General features: G+C 40.8%; 1 non-coding gene and 1 pseudogene across 1 annotated transcript; one reads left to right on the plus strand and one right to left on the minus strand.

The window, feature by feature from the left end:
- Positions 1-3,614: 3,614 nt before the first annotated feature.
- On the minus strand, positions 3,615-18,575 carry LOC148546757 (uncharacterized; annotated as a pseudogene).
- LOC148546758 (small nucleolar RNA R71) lies at positions 14,613-14,720 on the plus strand. The gene has a single exon (XR_015901587.1). It is a non-coding gene; the product is annotated as a small nucleolar RNA R71 (small nucleolar RNA).

The raw sequence follows: 18,575 nt of genomic DNA on the forward strand, positions 1-18,575 counted from the left end.
ATGACTGATTGTATCCGAGTGATCGGATTCCGTTTTAAGGTCGGCAGTCAGAATGACTGATTGTATCCAAGTGATCGAATTCTGTTAAAGGTCGGATATCGGATTAACGGATAGATTCCAAATGACCTATTTTGGCATATGATCGGTGTTGATAGTATCCGAATGGTCGGAATGATAGTATAGGTCGGCATTAAATGTTTATAGATGAAGCGGAAATATAAAATTGAGAAAATAATGATTTGATAAAATAAGAAATTTATTTATTGAAGAACCCTTGGTTTCAAAGGCTCAGGTAGGCTAGCCTCGTTAAAACCTCTCCAAGCAAAACCCTTGTGGGAAAAATCTTGGTAGTAGGAAAAAGAGTACTGGCCTGTCCCTGGTATTAACTGTAATATGACTTTAAGGAAGATACATTCCAAGTGTTAGGGAGATCTTTACCCTCTAAGGTTTGTAGTCGGTAGGCTCCATTGTCGATTACTTCTGTTACTCGGTAAGGACCCTCCCAATTAGCTGCTAGTTTGCCATGTGCGGATGGTTTTCTAGCTTGTTCTGTGTTCCTGAGCACAAGGTCATTTACACGGAATGACCTTGGATGAAGTCTTTGGTTATATCTTCGGGCAATGTGCTGTTGCATGGCTAAATGTTTGACTACTGTGGACGATCTGAGTTCTTCAATGAGGTCAAGCTCGGATTGCCGAGCTGTGTCTTGTGTAGTTTGGTCGGCCAAGGCAGTTCGTAGTGAGGATTGGGAGATCTCCAGTGGTATCATTGCGTCTGAACCATAGACTAAACGGAATGGTGTCTCCTTTGTGGTTGAGTGAATTGTTGTGTTGTATCCCCATATGATCTCTGGGATAAGTTCGGCCCAAAGACTTTTTGCATCATCCAGTTTCTTTCTTAGAGCATGTAGTATTACTTTATTTTCAGCTTCTGCTAAGATGTTTGTGGGTGCTCGACTGAGGAGAATTGTTGTTTGATTTTTAGTTCCTGCAAAAAGGATGTAAACTTTTGGTCGGCAAACTGGCGACCATTATCTGTGATAATGTGCCGAGGAATGCCAAATCAACAAATAATATATTTTCAGACAAAAGAAATCATTTGTTGTGATATGATTTTGGCTAAGGGCTACACCTCTATCCATTTGGAAAAGTAATCAATTGCTACAACCAGAAATTTTACCTGTCCTGCTGCTGTGGGGAAAGGACCGAGTATATCTATGCCCCATTGGTGGAACGACCGATTTACCTCGGAATAGTGTAGGAGTTCGGTCGGGAGGTGTGTGATCGGACTGTGTTTCTGGCAGTTGTTACAGCTTTTAACCTTTGCTTGGCAATCCTATGGTATTGTCGGCCAATATAATCCAGCTCTGAGGATTTTTGACGACAGACTTCGGGCTCCGAGGTGTGTACTACAGATCCCTTCATGTGCCTCAGCAAGTGCAAGGTCGACTTATGTTCTGGAAAGACATTTAAGTAATGGACGAGAGAATCCTCGCCTATATAGGCAATTATTATAAATTGTAAAAAATGAGGCTTGTCGGCGGAAGTGTCGAGCATTTTCGACGTTGCCTGGCAAGATCCCTGTTTGGAGATACTATATGTATGGAGATCTCCAATCTGCTTCCTGTGTTACACTTAAGATTTGTGTTAGTTCAATGCTTGGCTTAGGCAGTGTTGACTGATAAAGTGATGACCCATTAGGTTGAGTGCTGGCGAGCTTAGACAGAATGTCAGCTCGGCCATTACTCTCCCTTGGTATGTGCTGTATTTCATATTTAGAAAATTTTGAAAGTAAATTTTGTACGATATCCAGGTATTTAGAAAGCAAAGGGTCCTTTACTTGGTATAAGTTGTTTACCTGCTGGATGATAAGTAAGGAGTCGCAATATACCTTAAGTTCGGTGATGTTTAGGTCAGCAGCGAGTCTAAGGCTAGCAATTAGCGCTTCATACTCACTTTGATTGTTGCTTGCTTTAAAGGAAAAATTTAGGGAATGTTCGATGACGTTGCCGTGGCTATCATCAAGAATGATACCTGCTCCACACCCTTGTGGGTTCGAGGACCCATCAACATGTAAAGACCATTTGATGGAGTCTTCAGCTGTACATGGTACCGAGAATTTGGCGATAAAGTCGGCCAAAAACTAGGATTTGATGGATGCCCGGCCTTCGTACTTGATGTCAAATTCTGATAGCTCCACCGACCATTTGACTAGTCGGCCAGCCAGCTCAGGTTTTTGAAGGACTTGCCGCAAAGGATGATCTGTCCGGACATGGATTTCATGGCTCTGAAAATATGGTCGGAGTCTTCTGGCTGAGAAGACAAGGGCTAGGGCAAGTTTCTCAATGCTCGGATATCGAAGCTCGGCATTCTGTAATGTTTTGCTGGTAAAATAGATCGGGAACTGTTTCTTTTCCCTTTTTGCAACAAGAGCGGAGCTTATAGCCCAGTTAGTGACAGATAAATATAAGAATAATGGTTTCCCTTGTAAGGGGGTTTGTAAAATTGGTGGTTTTGAAAGAGTTTCTTTGATGTTTGTGAATGCTTGTTCACAGTCATCCGTCCATTGGAAAGCCTTTTTCTTTTTTAAAGTTTGGAAAAAACATAAAGATTTAGAAGCTAGGCAAGGTAAGAATCTAGAGAGTGCAACAAGTCTCCCTGTTAACCGTTGGACTTCCTTGATGGTGTGTGGACTTGTCATGTCTAAAATAGCTTGGCATTTTTCTGGGTTTGCCTCAATACCTCGGCTAGTGAGCAGCAAGTCGAGAAATTTGCCACTCTGGACCCCGAATGCGCACTTCTCGGGCGCATGTTGTATTTTCTGAGTTGTCTGAAGATTTCTGCGAGGTCATCAAGGTGATTGTTGCCGATCTTTGTCTTGGCAACCATATCGTCAACATAGACCTCAATGTTTCTGCCGATTTGTTTGGCGAAGACTTTGTGCATGAGACGTTGATATGTTACACTTGCATTCTTAAGGCCAAATGGCATGACTTTATAACAATAGTTTCCATATTCAGTAATAAAGTCTGTCTTATTTTGATCGGATGGATGCATTTGGATCTGGTTATACCCAGAGTATGCATCCATAAAGCTGAGTTTTTCAAAACCAGATGCATTATCAACTAAGCAATCAATAGAAGGCAAAGGGTAGGAATCTTTGGGGCATGCTTTGTTGAGATCGGTGAAATCAACACACATGCGCCATTTACCGTTATGTTTTTTAACCATGATGACATTCGCCAGCCATGTTGTGAATATGATTTCTCAGATGAAGCCCGCGTTGATGAGTTTCTTGGTTTCCTCCAAGGAGGCTTGTTTGCGGTCATGGCCGAGATTCCTCTTTTTCTGTGTTACTGGTCGGACAGATGGGTCTAACGCCAACTTGTGCGATATGATGGATGGATCGATGCCTGGCATATCAGCTAGGGTCCAAGCAAACAGGTCGGCATTTTCCTGTAAGAATTCTCGGAATGATGATTTTTCTTCTGAGGATAATGTTGAGCCGACGTATGTGAATTTGTCCGTACTTTCTGTGAAATAGATTTTATGCAGGTCTTCTGTTGGGGTTGGCCTTTCCAGTGTTTCTGCTCTGTGGTCAAGGTCGGCCAGCATTTATTGGTCGTTCATGTTGCCGATGTTATGAACATGGGCTTTTGTATTTCGGTTAGGTCTTTTGAGAATATTGTTGTAGCATTCCCTGCCTTCTCGGGCATCACTATGAATGGTTGCAATTGTGTTATCCTGCAAAGGGAACATAACACAAAGATGAATTGTAGATACTATAGCGCCGAACCTATTTAAGAAAGGTCGGCCAAGTATTAAATTGTAAGGACTGAAGCAATCAACAACTAGGTATTGAATGTCTGATGTTTTTGAGAAAGGAAACTCACCAAGTGTGGTTTGTAACCACACAGAGCCCATAACCGGGATTCGCTGGTGCGTGGCAGAAGTTAGGCCAATTAAGAGATTTTTAATAAGAGAACAGCGTTGCAAGTATAGCTCTTAACCAGCTAAAATCCGCCTCACCAATTTAAAAAGGGGTGTCACAAAAATTTAGAATAAAAATACTGAGAGTATGAATCCCAGGTCGTCTCCCAACGAGTTGCGAGAAAGGATGCTATTTTATTAGTTTGGTTGATAAGCAATTAAATAATTGTAAATTAAAGCAATAAAAACTAAGAATGATTATTAATATTCTAAATAAAAAACCTTGACTGGGGGAATGATTAATTGGAAGTTCTATCCTTGTTGGGGTCTCTTAAGTGTAGTATTAAAAAGGTTGTTGTTTTCACTTAGTTAACCCTTACTAAATAAAGGAAAGTCAAGTGATTGAGCTAACTCTTATTCGCAAATTCTAGTCCTCTTCCTTGGGAAGGTCTAGCGTTAGTAAATACAGAACTAGCCAACAAGTTCCAGTTTAATCAGCACTTAAGCCTTCCAACTCAAGTGTCTCCTTTTAATCAACCCCCATGTCAAGTATGGAGTCTACTCCATTGACATGAATATAATGCTCATAAAAATAATAGAAGAAGACATGATAAATTAAATTAAATTAAAAGTAAAAGTAATCCTTTGCATTAACAATCCATGAAAATAATCCAATTACTACTTTAAACAAGAATTAAGAATATGGAATAAATAAAAGAGTAAGTAAGGAAACAAACTAGAATAATGTCTTCAACGGAGGTAATGACTCTTCAATATCCAAAAGCAAAAGCAATAAACTGGGAATGTAAAGAGAACATAGAGGAAGAGTAATCCTCTCTAGATTCAGATCTAAAAACCTAAAACTATCCTAATAAGAATGTGAATGTATCTAAAATTGTGTTGTGTGAAAGGTGTGTTGAGTCTCTGCATGTTTCCTGGCTTTATTCTGTGTTTCTGGGCCGAAAATTGGGTCAAAACGCGGCCCAAAATCGCCCCCAGCATTTTCTGTTAATTCTGCAGATCGCGCAGGTCATGCGTACGCGTCAGTCACGCGTGTGCGTCATTCAGCGATTTTTCTTGTCACGCGTACGCGTCGTCCACGCATTCGCGTCATTCGTGCAGAGTCCAATCCACGTGTACGCGTCAGGCACGTGCACGCGTCGCTGCAATTTTCTCCATTCCGTGCGCTCGCGTGAGCCATGCGTGCGCGTTGGCGTTCGCTGGTCATCTCCTTAGTTTCTTGTGTTTCTTCCATTTTTGCAAGCTTCGTCTTCATTCTCTAAGCCATTCCTGCCCTATAAAGCCTGAAACACTTAACACACGGATCACGGCATTGAATGGTATAAAGGAGAATTAAAATATACTAACTAAAGATCTCTAGGAAGCAAATTTTCAACCATAATACAATACTAGGAAGGAAAATGTAAAACCATGCATTTAGTATGAATAAGTGGGTGAAGACTTGATGAAACCACTCAATAAAACACAAGATAAACCATAAAATAGTGGTTTATCAACCTCCCCACACTTAAACATTAGCATATCCTCATACTTAGCTTAAGGAGATAAAACAAATGAGTAGGGAAAAGTAAGACTCGTGCAATGCAATGCAATCTATGTATATGAATGCAACTATATGATAAAATGACTTTGTTAAAAAATAAATAAGTTTTTCAAGACAAAAATAAATCAAATTCCACTAATTCAAATTATACAGTAAAAGCAAGTAAACTCATAGAAAGATAGCTCATGAAAGCAGGGAACATAGAATTAAGCATTGAACCCTTACTGATGGTGTATATGCACTCTAGTCACTCTAGTGTATAGGGTAATCACTCTACTCTTCTTTAATCATGCTTTCTAAACCTTGTTCTTCACCTAACCAATCAACAAGTATTTAATGTACCAATGCAAACATCATGAGGTCTTTTCAAGGTTGTAATGGGGCCAAGATAAATGTGAGGGTATATATATGGTTGAGTGAGCTATAAGTTGAATCCTTGATTAACCTAAGCTCTTACCTATACATACACTCTATACTTTTAAATCATCCTTAGCTACCCAAAGTTTTCCCACTTTTGTTTTACATATTCATGCATCAACTTTCCTCTTAACTTGTATCACACATGCATTGATTTTTATTGAACTTAACTTAGCATTGGGGTAATTTTGTCCCCTTATTTATTTATCTAATTACTTATTTATTTGAATATTTTTGGATTTTTTTGAAGCATAAAAATAAACATAACATTGCCAATGCACATGGATTTTTAATTTTTTCTAGTTTCACATGAGTAGGTACCCAAATTTCTAATATTTTATCATGACACATTCCCTTATTAACCGATGTTCCCGCAATTTCCCATACTTAATTGATACACAATTTCTATTTTAAGCTAACCAAAGATTCAATTTGGGGTATTACTTGTTTTTCTGCTTAAGGCTAGTAATGTGGTAAAATATAGAACAAATGGGATTAAAAAGGCTCAAAGTGGCTAATAAAGGTGATTGAAAGGGTAGGCTATTTGGGGTAAGTGAGTTAATAAAATAATGGCCTCAATCATATGCATGCATATAACACATTAAATATTGGACATATAGGATGGAACAAAATATAGATCACAATCATAGAGAAGCAAACACAAAAATAAAAATATTATGGTTAAATAGTGTAACCATGTCATTAAGCTCAAGTCTCACAGGTTGTGTGTTCTAGCTTTTAACTATGTTCTAAATACAACTTCCAAACAAGTTTAACTCAAAAATTTTGGTTTAAATCAGTGAAATTTTTCAAAAATAGGGTCTCAAAAAGAAACTTATTATTTTCTAACCAAATAGAACATGCATGCAAATAACCTATGCAATTTATCCTATCCTAACAAAAGAAAAATTAACTAAATATCCTATTCTATTGGTGTTTAAGGAAGAGAAATTACCTCCGGAAGTCAGGTACTGACCGACCTCCCCACACTTAAAGCTTGGCACCGTCCTCGGTGCTATCAGTCAGGAACAACGGGCGGCTAGTAGCAGCATCTCCACAATCGGGACCGTCATGGCTCCCTGTGCTTGTAAATGAAGTGGAGTCCGGGGTGTTTGGGTCTTCTTTAGGTGGGTGGTTACCAACAAGCAGCTCCTTGAGGTATGTAAATTGGCGCTTGTTACGGTGCTCCCTTTGCTTTCCTTTTCGGTCAGGCCGGTCTAGCCTCTCAAGTATCTGATGGAGCAGTTGGTTTGTTGAAGGTGCTTGTGATGTGGAAGGGGAAGGAATATTTTTGGCCAGGTCTGCAGGCCGGCTAGCAGTGGCTGCTGGCGGTCTAATATACTTCTCGTTAGGGACGTACTGATCATCCCGTGGAATCATGGCCTTGGTGTCCCCAGCTCTGTAGGAGACTCCGGCTGCTGAGACTAGATCTGAAACTAAGGTGGGAAAAGGTAGGTTGCCTGCAATCTGTACGTGTCTCATAGCATGCCGAATGTGTCTTGGTAAATTGAGGTGCTGGTCTGTAAGGATACACCAGAGTAGAACAGCCATGTCTGCAGTGAAGGAGGACTCGTGAGTGCTTGGAAAGACGTAATGGGACATAATCTGTGTCCATACTCGAGCCTCCAAGGTGAGTGCTGAAGCCAATATGCTCTTAGGTCGAGATCGATGGTATCCATAGATCCATCTGCTGCCAGGTTGTGCTATAACTCTGAGAATGGCATTCCAGTCAAATTGGTATGTCTGGCGCTTGAATGAGGCTTCTTGGAATGCGTCCAATCCTTCTGGTCTGGGGGGAAGATCTATAGCTTTTTGAATGGCCTCTTCAGTTATGGGAACTTGCTTCTGACGGACATAGACAGACTGCATGGTTGGCATGTGAAAATTGGAGTAGAATTCAACTACCCATGATAGATTAACCTACCGTAGCTGTTTCCGTAGGAATCCCATTGTCTTTGTTCGATGCAGGGCTCAACAAATTTAACAATGTTGGTCGGGAGGACGAAAAGGTACTCATTGTTATAGTTTCTCTCAGCCAGGATGGGGAACATCTGCTCACAGTAGCGGTTAGTGAACCGCGCAGTATCCTTTGCTGGGAAAGCTTTCTCTTTTTCATCGACCTTGATGGTCCTCTTGATTCGCTTTGTTGAGGGCTTTACTGCTGTTGAAGATGGCTCTGCCACTAGTGCTATTTTTGTTCCTTTCCTTGCTGGTGGTTTGAGAGTAGCTTTCTCTTTACCCTTCTTGGTGGCCATCCTGAAAAAGGAAAAAGAAAGTAATATTTAAAGCTAAGGGTTCGATAAAGGAAGAGGATGTATAGGTGATCATCAATGCACGGTAAAGAGGGATTTCGTTAACACATGGTCATGACTTCATGTGAAAAGTTCATCAATGGAAATATAGCAAGTGCATGTGATGGCTATTAAATGCAAGATGTTTATTGGCATGCCGGCAAAGGCATGAGTAGCATAGATCAAGCATTAAATGCTCAATTTGATTATCAAGTCTCTTAAACTAAAAATCTGTTTGTATTGACAATTATATTTTAATAATAAAATATGAAAAGGGGCTTTGTGAAAAAAAAAAACAGGCATTAGAGTAGTAGAATAGAGTGATATAAAAATAATGCACAATGCCATACGGACTTTTTCACAAACACATAGCATGCATGATGAATATGTTATTGAAAGTATTAAATTGAACATGCAAGCAACCCTTTAAGAAGTAATATTAATTGTCAAATAATTCCACAATAAATCACAAGCAAAATATAAGAGAAAATAATCACCCAATTAGGTTTCTAACACCAATTAAAGGAATAAAAAGAAAAGAAAAAGAAAAAGAAAATATAGATAATGAAAATAAAAAGAAAAATAAAAAAATAATAAAGGAAAAGTAAAAAGTAAAAAAAGAAATAAAAGAACCTTGATAATGGATGTGAAAAATATGGAAGGAGAAAGTAAAAAGTGAGAAAGAATAAAGAAGGAAGAAGAGAGAAGAAAGAAATAAGAAGGGAAAAGAAAATATTAGATTTGGGAAAGAAAAGATATGATATTGGCGTTTATCTGGATAAGCTGTGCGTCGCATGTGACGCGGACGCGTGGAGCACGCGATCGCGTGGTGGGTGATAAGTTCAGGTGACGCGGACGCGTGGGTCACGCGATTGCGTGACCTGATTTGTGCTATTGGCGCGAGTGCAGCCTCGCGTATGCACAACTCTCTGTTTTAAATGCATTTTGCCAAAAATCTGGGTGACGCGCACGCGTGGGTGACGCGCACGCGTGAATGGCCATATTTCGAAAAATGACGCAGCCGCATGGGGCACGCGTTCGTGTCGTAGGCTTGTGCTTCCAGCACCATTCCATCCCAGCTCCATCATAACTCTTTGCCATACACCTCTTTACATCGATTTTGCAGGGCCACGCGAGCGCATGGGCGACGTGCACGCGTGGGGAGGCTATTTTTCAGATGACGCGGATGCGTGAGCGACGCGGTCGCGTGGGTATGTTTATGCCTAAAGCACGCCTCTAGCAACGCTCTCGCGTGACTCTCTGCTTCTTTTCTTCCTTGTTTCGAATGCACCTATGGCGCGGACGCGTCAGCGACGCTTACGCGTCATGTGCATTTTTTTTATATATGCAGAATGCAAATGCAAATGCAGGCTATATGCAGCTGTATCCAGAGGTTATGAGAAGAGTCATTAACAAAAATAAAAATAGAATAAAGTAGAATAAAACTAAGACTGAAACAGAACGATCATACCATGGTGGGTTGTCTCCCACCTAGCACTTTGCTTTTACGTCCTTAAGTTGGACGTCTGCAGGCTCATTCTGCTTCTGTTGGTGGGTCTTCCAAGAGGAAAATCTCTAGTTCTTTGTGATCCTTCATCTTCTCTCCATGATAAAGCTTTAGGCGATGTCCATTGACCTTAATGAATTTGAAGCTAGAAGGATGACGCAGGTGAAAAACTCTGTATAGCTCTGCCTTTTCTACTCTATAAGGACCTTCCCATCTTGATCTTAGTTTTCCTGGCATAAGCCTCAATCTGGAGTTATAAAGAAGAACTAACTTCCCTGGTCTAAATTCTCTCCTTTTTATGTGCTTGTCATGGACAGCCTTCATCTTCTCTTTGTATCGCCTGGAATTGTCATATACTTCTAGGCGAAGATTCTCTAATTCTGCTAGTTGCAGCTTTCTTTCAGCACCAGATTCTTCAAAATTCATATTGCATTCCCTTACATCCCAGAAAGCCTTGTGTTCCACCTCTACTGGAAGGTGGCAAGCCTTTCCGTATACCAAGCGGAAGGGGCTCATTCCAATGGGTGTCTTATACGCTGTTCTATATGCCCAGAGTGCATCTTGTAGCCTGGCACTCCAGTCTTTCCTATAAGGCTTTACTATCTTCTCCAAAATGTGTTTCATTTCTCTGTTAGACACTTCTGCTTGTCCATTGGTCTGGGGATGATAAGCTGTTGCTACTTTGTGAACTATCCCATGCTTCTTCAGTAATCCTGTTAGTCTCCTGTTACAAAAGTGAGTGCCTTGATCGCTCACGATTGCTCGTGGTGATCCAAAGCGACAGATAATATGATTTCTAACAAAGGAAACAACAGTGTTAGCATCATCAGTACAGGTAGGAATTGCTTTCACTCATTTAGAAACATAATCTACAGCTAACAGTATATAAAGGTAACCATTAGAGTTTGGAAATAGACCCATAAAGTCAATGCCCCAAACATCAAAAATTTCACAGAAAAGCATAATCTATTGAGACATCTCATCCCTCTTGAATATATTACCAAATCTTTGGCATGGGGAACAAGATTTACAAAATTCAGCAGCATCTTTAAAAAGAGTAGGCCACCAGAATCCACAGTCTAAAATTTTTTTAGCTGTTTTTTGAGGGCCAAAATGTCCTCCACTCTCAGAAGAGTGGCATGCCTCTAAAATGGAATGGAATTCTGATTGGGGTACACACCTTCTAATTACCTGGTCAGCACCACACCTCCATAGATATGGGTCATCCCATATATAATATTTAGACTCGCTTTTCAGCTTGTCCCTTTGATGTTTAGTGAAATTGGGAGGGAAAGTATGGCTAACTAGATAATTAGCTACAGGTGCATACCAAGGAACTACTTCAGACACTGCATGCAAGCTATCAAATGGGAAAGTATCATTGATAGGAGTAGAGTCATCTTTAATGTGTTCAAGGCGACTCAAGTGGTCTTCCACTAAATTTTGGTTACCACTCCTATCCTTAATTTCTAAATCAAATTCTTGCAGCAACAGTATCCAACGTATCAATCTTGGTTTAGACTCTTTTTTAGCTAATAAATATTTTAGAGCTGCATGGTCTGAGTATACTACTACCTTAGTACCAAGTAAATAGGCTCGGAATTTATCCAGAGCAAAAACAATAGCAAGAAGCTCTTTTTCAGTAGTAGTGTAATTAGACTGAGCAGCATCTAAGGTCTTAGATGCATAAGCAATTATGAAAGGATCCTTACCTTCGTGCTGAGCCAGTGCCGCTCTTACTGCATGGTTGGAGGCATCACACATAATTTCAAATTGCTGGCTCCAGTCTGGTCCTCTCACAATCGGAGCTTGAGTCAGGGCGATTTTCAGCTTATCAAACGCTTTCATGCAGTCCTCACTGAACTCGAACTCAATATCTTTCTGCAGTAGTCTGGATAAAGGTAATGCTACCTTACTGAAGTCCTTAATGAATCTCCTGTAAAAACCTGCATGGCCTAGGAACGAACGGACTTCCCTCACGGAGGAGGGGTAAGGTAAACTAGAAATGACATCTACCTTTGATGGATCTACTGAAATACCAGTTTTAGAGACAACATGTCCTAGAACAATCCCTTGTTTTACCATAAAGTGACATTTTTCACAATTCAATACAAGGTTTGTACTAACACACCTGTCTAATACTCTAGCCAAACTATCCAAGAAAAGGTTAAATGAATCACCATATACGCTAAAACGGTCCATAAATACTTCCATACAGTTCTCAATAAGATCTGAAAAGATACTCATCATGCATCTTTGGAAAGTAGCAGGTGCATTACATAAGCCAAAAGGCATTCTTTTATAAGCATACGTTCCAAAGGGATATGTAAAAGTGGTCTTCTCCTGATCTTCAGGAGCTATATGAATTTGAAAGTAACATGTATAACCATCTAAAAATCAATAATGGGATTTACCTGACAAGCGATCGAGCATCTGATCAATAAATGGCAAGGGGTAATGATCCTTGCGAGTAGCTTGGTTGAGACGCCTATAGTCAATGCAAAACCTCCATGAATTCTGCACTCTTGTTGTCAGGAGTTCTCCATGCTCATTCTTTATTGTTGTGACTCCAGACTTCTTGGGCACCACTTGTACTGGACTGACCTATTCATTGTCTGAGATGGGGTAAATGATATCTGCTTCAAGTAGCCTGGTCACTTCTTTCTTGACAACTTCCAAGATGGTTGGATTCAATCTTCTTTGGGGTTGACAGAAAGGTTTCAAGTCCTCTTCTAAATATATTCTGTGCTCACAAACTTGAGGGCTGATGCCTACTATATCCGCCAAACTCCACCCAATTGCTTTCTTATGTTTTCTCAGCACACTGAGTAGTTGTTCTTCATGTTGGGAAGTGAGTTTCCTTGCAATGATAACTGGAAACTTCTGATTATCCTCAAGGTAAGCATACTTGAGGTGTGGAGGAAGGGGCTTTAATTCCAATTGCTGCTCATGGCTAGGCTCTGGATCATCCGGGGCTAGTGATAATGGTAAAGTGTCTTCATTATGTTTAGAGGTGTCCCCACACTTGGATCTTGCTCCATGTGCTTCTCTTCTAATTCTTCTTGGTGAACTTCAGCTATAGTTTCATCAATGATGTCGCACTGGAAGATAGAATGATCTTCCGGAGGGTGCTTCATAGCTACATTTAAACTGAAACTCACTGTTCTGCCATCTATCTCAAAGGAGTAAGTTCCTAAGAATGCATCCAGCTTGAATTTTGAAGTCTTCAGAAATGGTCTTCCAAGCAGGATTGATGATGGTCTTCCTGAGTCATTAGGGGGCATTTCCAGGATATAGAAGTCAATAGAAAATGTGAGCCCCTTAATGCTCACTAATACATCTTCAGCAATTCCAACTACTGTAATAATACTTTTATCTGCTAGCACAAAACGAGCTGCCGACCTTTTTAAGGGAGGGAGCCTTAGAGTATCATATATAGACAACGGCATTATACTAACACATGCTCCTAAGTCACACATGTAATCAGAAAATATTACACCTCCAATCGTACAGTTAACCATGCATGGACCTGGATCACTACATTTTTCAGGTATACCTCCCATTAAAGCAGATATAGAACTACCTAAAGGAATAGTTTCTAATTCATTAATTTTATCCTTATGTATGCATAAATCTTTCAGAAACTTTGTATATTTAGGTACTTGCTAAATAACATAAAAAATGGGAATAGTTACCTCAACCTTTTTGAAAATTTCTACCATTTTGGGATCAAGTTCCATCTGCTTTCTGGACTTCCTTGCAAGATGTGGAAATGGGATAGGAATGGCACCACTTGCAGCTTTTGCATCCTTTGGGGCTCTATTCCTTTGCTGAGTTGCTTCTTCTTCAACATTGTCTTGTACTTCCTCTTCTTCTTCAGCATCTTCCACTTCTATCACATCCTCAGCTGGGGCGTGTACTTGTGGGCTTGGCTCCTCTTGGTTCCTCTCTTGTAGTGTGGTTCCAGACCTCAAAGTAATGGCATTGATGCCACCCTTCAGGTTAGGTAAGGGTTGAGAAGGAATTCCACTGGAGTTTAAAGGTTGGTTAGTGGAAGTAGGTAATGAATCTATCCGGGCAACGAGAGCTTGTAAAGTGGCATTCAGACCATTTAGAGTAGAGTTTAGTGTAGTCTATATGTCTTGTTGTCCTTGTGCAAGAGAACGAAGCATCTCGTCATTTGATGAGGAAGTGGGATAAGTGATCTGAGGTACTTGTTGTTGGTTATGCTGGGGTCTTTGTGATTGTCTTAAGTGAGGAGCTCTGTAATGTTGGTTCTGATTCTGCTGTCTGTTGTTGTTATTCCACCTCTGGTTTCCATTATTGTCTCTGCCTCCTCTGTTATAGTTGTCCCTCCAGCCATGGTTGGAATTATCCCTCCAACTTTGGTTGGAGTTGTCTTGCCATCCTTGGTTATAGTTTCCACCTTGATTGTGGTTGCCGCCTTGTTGATTGTATCCTTGATTCGGGCGGTCATAGAAGTTATGAGTAGCTGCCACAGTATTATCTTCTTGTTGGAGCTGCGAGCATTCATCCGTATAATAACTATAATCAGCACATATGCCACATACTCTTTGGGGGACTAACTATTGGCTTTGCTATGGTGGGGAAGGCTGAGATTGTTGTTATTGATTCAACTGTAATTGCTTCAATAGGTTGGTTATTTCACATATACTCTGTGTAAGAGCAGAAGTCTCAGTACTAGAGGAAATTTCTGCAACAGCTTTTGAGTGGGTGCTCATGTGCCTGTGATTCCTAGTAGACTCAGCTAAGTCGCTGATCAGTTGCCATGCTTCATCTGCGGTCTTGTACTTCTTCAGAGAACCATTAATAGCACCATCTAGTGTAGTTTTATCCCGAGGCTTCATGCCTTGAGTGAAATAGCTGATCAACACTAGTCTGTCAATCATGTGATGGGGGCATGCGTCTAGAAGGTTCTTAAAATGCTCCCAGTACTCATAGAGAGTTTCTGATTCACCTTGAACAATGCATGAGATCTCTTTCTTTAGTCTGTTTGTAACTTCAGCTGGAAAGTATTTCTCCAAAAATTCTCTCCTGAGCGTATCCCAGTTAGTAACAGTCGCTTCAGGTTGGGAGTAGTACCACTCCCTCGCCTTTTCCTCAAGAGAAAACGGGAAGGCAGTTAACAGAATAGAAGTTTCATTCGCACCCTGACGCCTAACATTAGAACAGGCTATTTGAAAATCCTTGAGGTGCTTGATGGGCTCCTAGGCATGTACACCATGAAACTTGGGCATCAAGTTGATTAGTGCAGTCTTCAGTTTAAAATCTGCAGCCAGAGTTGGATGATGCACTTGATACGGCTGAATTGTAAAATCTGGGGCTCCAGCTTCCTGGAGAGTAATCCTCCTAGGTTCTGCCATTCTATCTACACGTGAATCAACTGAATCAGTAGTAAAGGAGCTTAATTCACTCTCAGATGGCGGTTTAAATTCACCCTCAGATGAGACTGGTGAATCGATAACAATCACTTCACCACCCTCAGAGGCTAACCAACATCGAGCTCGCCTAATACGTGAAATAGTTCTTTCAATTTCAGGATTAAACGCGGCTAAGCTCGGATCAGGCAGTGAACGCGTCATTCAATGAAAGAAACATATAGCTCATGGTAATAAAATAAAAATAAAATATGCAAATAAAAAAAATTATGTACACTAATTAATAATTTAGCACACAATCGCAACTCACCGGCAACGGCGCCAAAAACTGGTGCGTGGCAGAAGTTAGGCCAATTAAGAGATTTTTAATAAGAGAACAGCGTTGCAAGTATAGCTCTTAACCAGCTAAAATCTGCCTCACCAATTTAAAAATGGGTGTCACAAAAATTTAGAATAAAAATACTGAGAGTATGAATCCCAGGTCGTCTCCCAACGAGTTGCGAGAAAGGATGCTATTTTATTAATTAGGAATTTCCAAGAGAGTTTTAGTTTGGTTGATAAGCAATTAAATAATTGTAAATTAAAGCAATAAAAACTAAGAATGATTATTAATATTGTAAATAAAAAGCCTTGATTGGGGGAATGATTAATTGGAAGTTCTATCCTTGTTTGGGTCTCTTGAGTGTAGTATTAAAAAGGTTGTTGTTTTCACTTAGTTAACCCTTACTAAATAAAGGAAAGTCAAGTGATTGAGCTAACTCTTATTCGCAAATCCTAGTCCTCTCCCTTGGGAAGGTCTAGCGTTAGTAAATACAGAACTAGCCAACAACTTCCAGTTTAATCAGCACTTAAGCCTTCCAACTCAAGTGTCTCCTTTTAATCAACCCCCATATCAAGTATGGAGTCTACTCCATTGACATGAATATAACGCTCATAAAAATAATAGAAGAAGACATGATAAATTAAATTAAATTAAAAGTAAAAGTAATCATTTGCATTAACAATCCATGAAAATAATCCAATTACTACTTTAAACAAGAATTAAGAATATGGAATAAATAAAAGAGTAAGTAAGGAAACAAACTAGAATAATGTCTTCAACGGAGGTAATGACTCTTCAATATCCAAAAGCAAAAGCAATAAACTGGGAATGTAAAGAGAACCTAGAGGAAGAGTAATCCTCTCTAGATTCAGATCTAAAAACCTAAAACTATCCTAATAAGAATGTGAATGTATCTAAAATTGTGTTGTGTGAAAGGTGTGTTGAGTCTCTGCATGTTCCTTGGCTTTATTCTATGTTTCTGGGCTGAAAACTGGGGCAAAACGCGGCCCGAAATTGCCCCCAGCATTTTCTGTTAATTCTGCAGATCGCGCAGGTCACGCGTACGCGTCAGTCATGCGTGCGCGTCATTCAGCGATTTTCCTTGTCACGCGTACGCGTCGTCCACGCGTTCGCGTCATTCGTGCAGAGTCCAATCCACGCGTATGTGCAGGCATGCGCACGCGTCCCTGCAATTTTCTCCATTCCACGCGCTCACGTGAGCCATGCGTGCGCGTCGGCGTTCGCTGATCATCTCCTTAGTTTCTTGTGTTCCTTCCATTTTTTCAAGCTTCCTCTTCATTCTTTAAGTCATTCCTGCCCTATAAAGCCTGGAACACTTAACACACGGATCACGATATCGAATGATATAAAGGAGAATTAAAATATACTAACTAAAGATCTTTAGGAAGAAAGGTTTCAACCATAGAACAATACTAGGAAGGAAAATGTAAAACCATGCATTTAGTATGAATAAGTGGGTGAAGACTTGATGAAACCACTCAATAAAACACAAGATAAACTATAAAATAGTGATTTATCACTCGCTCACCTGAAAAACCCACCAGGTCTCCAATGGAAGGTTGGAGGATATTGCTGCTCAATTTCATCTTCTGGAATGTGGAGTAAAATAGTACATCAGCACTGCTTCCAGGGTCCAGCAACACCTTTTTTACTAGGAAATCTCCGAGTTGCACGGAGATTACGACCGGGTCATCGAGATTTGCTGTATTGTTATTATGATCGTCTGTCTGGAATGTTATCTGCGGGGAGTGTGGTAGTGTCTGCTGTTGAATTTGATCGGCATTGATAGAAAGCATGGCTCGGTAAGATCTCTTTCTTGCCGAGCTTGTGGCTCCTTCACCTGTAAAACCTCCGGAAATACAGTTAATTATACGTGTTGGTTGTTCGGGATGGTTGTTGTTCGGTCGATCTTTATCTCGGCCATGTTGTGTGGCCGAGCTTTGATCTTCAGAGGGGGGTGTTCGCCGCTGTATATGGCCGCCGATGTATTTGTCCAGGTGACCTTGCCGAGCTAGTCGCTCCAGTAGGTCTTTGGCGATAACACAGTCGTCGGTTGTGTGTCCATACTTCTGGTGGAAAGAGCAGTATTTTGATCGGTCTGTACCTTTTGAATTTGGGTAACTGCCGGCTTTTCTTGGTGGCTTGATTAATTTTGAATTCAGGGTTTCCTTGATGATATCGTCGCGCTTAGTGTTGAATTGAGTGTAGGACTCATATCGCGAAGTCGGTTTGAAGTTCTTCTTTTTGTCTCGAGTTTTGTCGTCATCTCTGTAATGAGGCTTTTCTATTTTCCGAGCTTGCCGGAGTTCCTCGATGTCGATCTGTCCTTTTGCCTTTTCACGAAACTCGGCCATAGTCTTAGGTTTGGCCACAGCAATAGTTTCCTGGAATTTTCCTGGTCACAATCCGCTTTTTATGGCGTGTAGTTCCACCTCGGGGTGGAGGTCGGGTATACTTATGGCTATCTTTGTGAAGCGTGTCATGTAGTCCTTGAGGCTTTTGTGCTGGCCTTGCTTGATCGTGTTCAGGTAATCGGAGTCATGTAGGTAGATGGCCGGTCCAGCAAAGTACTCCTCAAAGGGCTTTGAGATGTCTCAAAATCGAGAAATAGAACCTGCAGGCAAAGAACAAAACCAATCAAGTGCAGAGCTGTCTAAATAAGATGGAAAGCAACGACACAAAACTTTATCAGATGCACCGTTTACTATCATTATGGAGGTGAACTTCTTAATGTATTTCTTCGGATCGCCTAGCCCATCATAGGGAGTTAAGGTGGTCGGCAAAGTAAACCTCCGGGGTAGCACGAAGTTCATCACCTCGGCCGTGAATGGTCTAGGGGATCTTTCCTGATCGTCATTCTCGTTGCCTTTTCGAGCTTCCTCATTATGCTCGGGTTGCTCCTCTTCCTGCCGAGCAGTGTCTGAGACGTGTGTTGGCCCTGACTGCTGCTCGGCTTCTTCTGTTCGTTCTTGCCGATCATTGTTCTTTTCGATTCGGGAGTTGTTCAAGTTGGCAATTTGCTGTGCCATTCTTTGGTTCTCCTCAGTCATGCACTGGTTGGCTTGCTGTAACTCGGTCACCATCTGAAGAAGTTCGGATGGTGTAGGTGGAAGTAGTTCAGCCAT

The sequence above is a fragment of the Arachis ipaensis genome, chromosome B9 (assembly GCF_059453495.1).
Source record: "Arachis ipaensis isolate K30076 ecotype BB chromosome B9, ASM5945349v1, whole genome shotgun sequence".
NCBI lineage: Eukaryota > Viridiplantae > Streptophyta > Magnoliopsida > Fabales > Fabaceae > Arachis > Arachis ipaensis.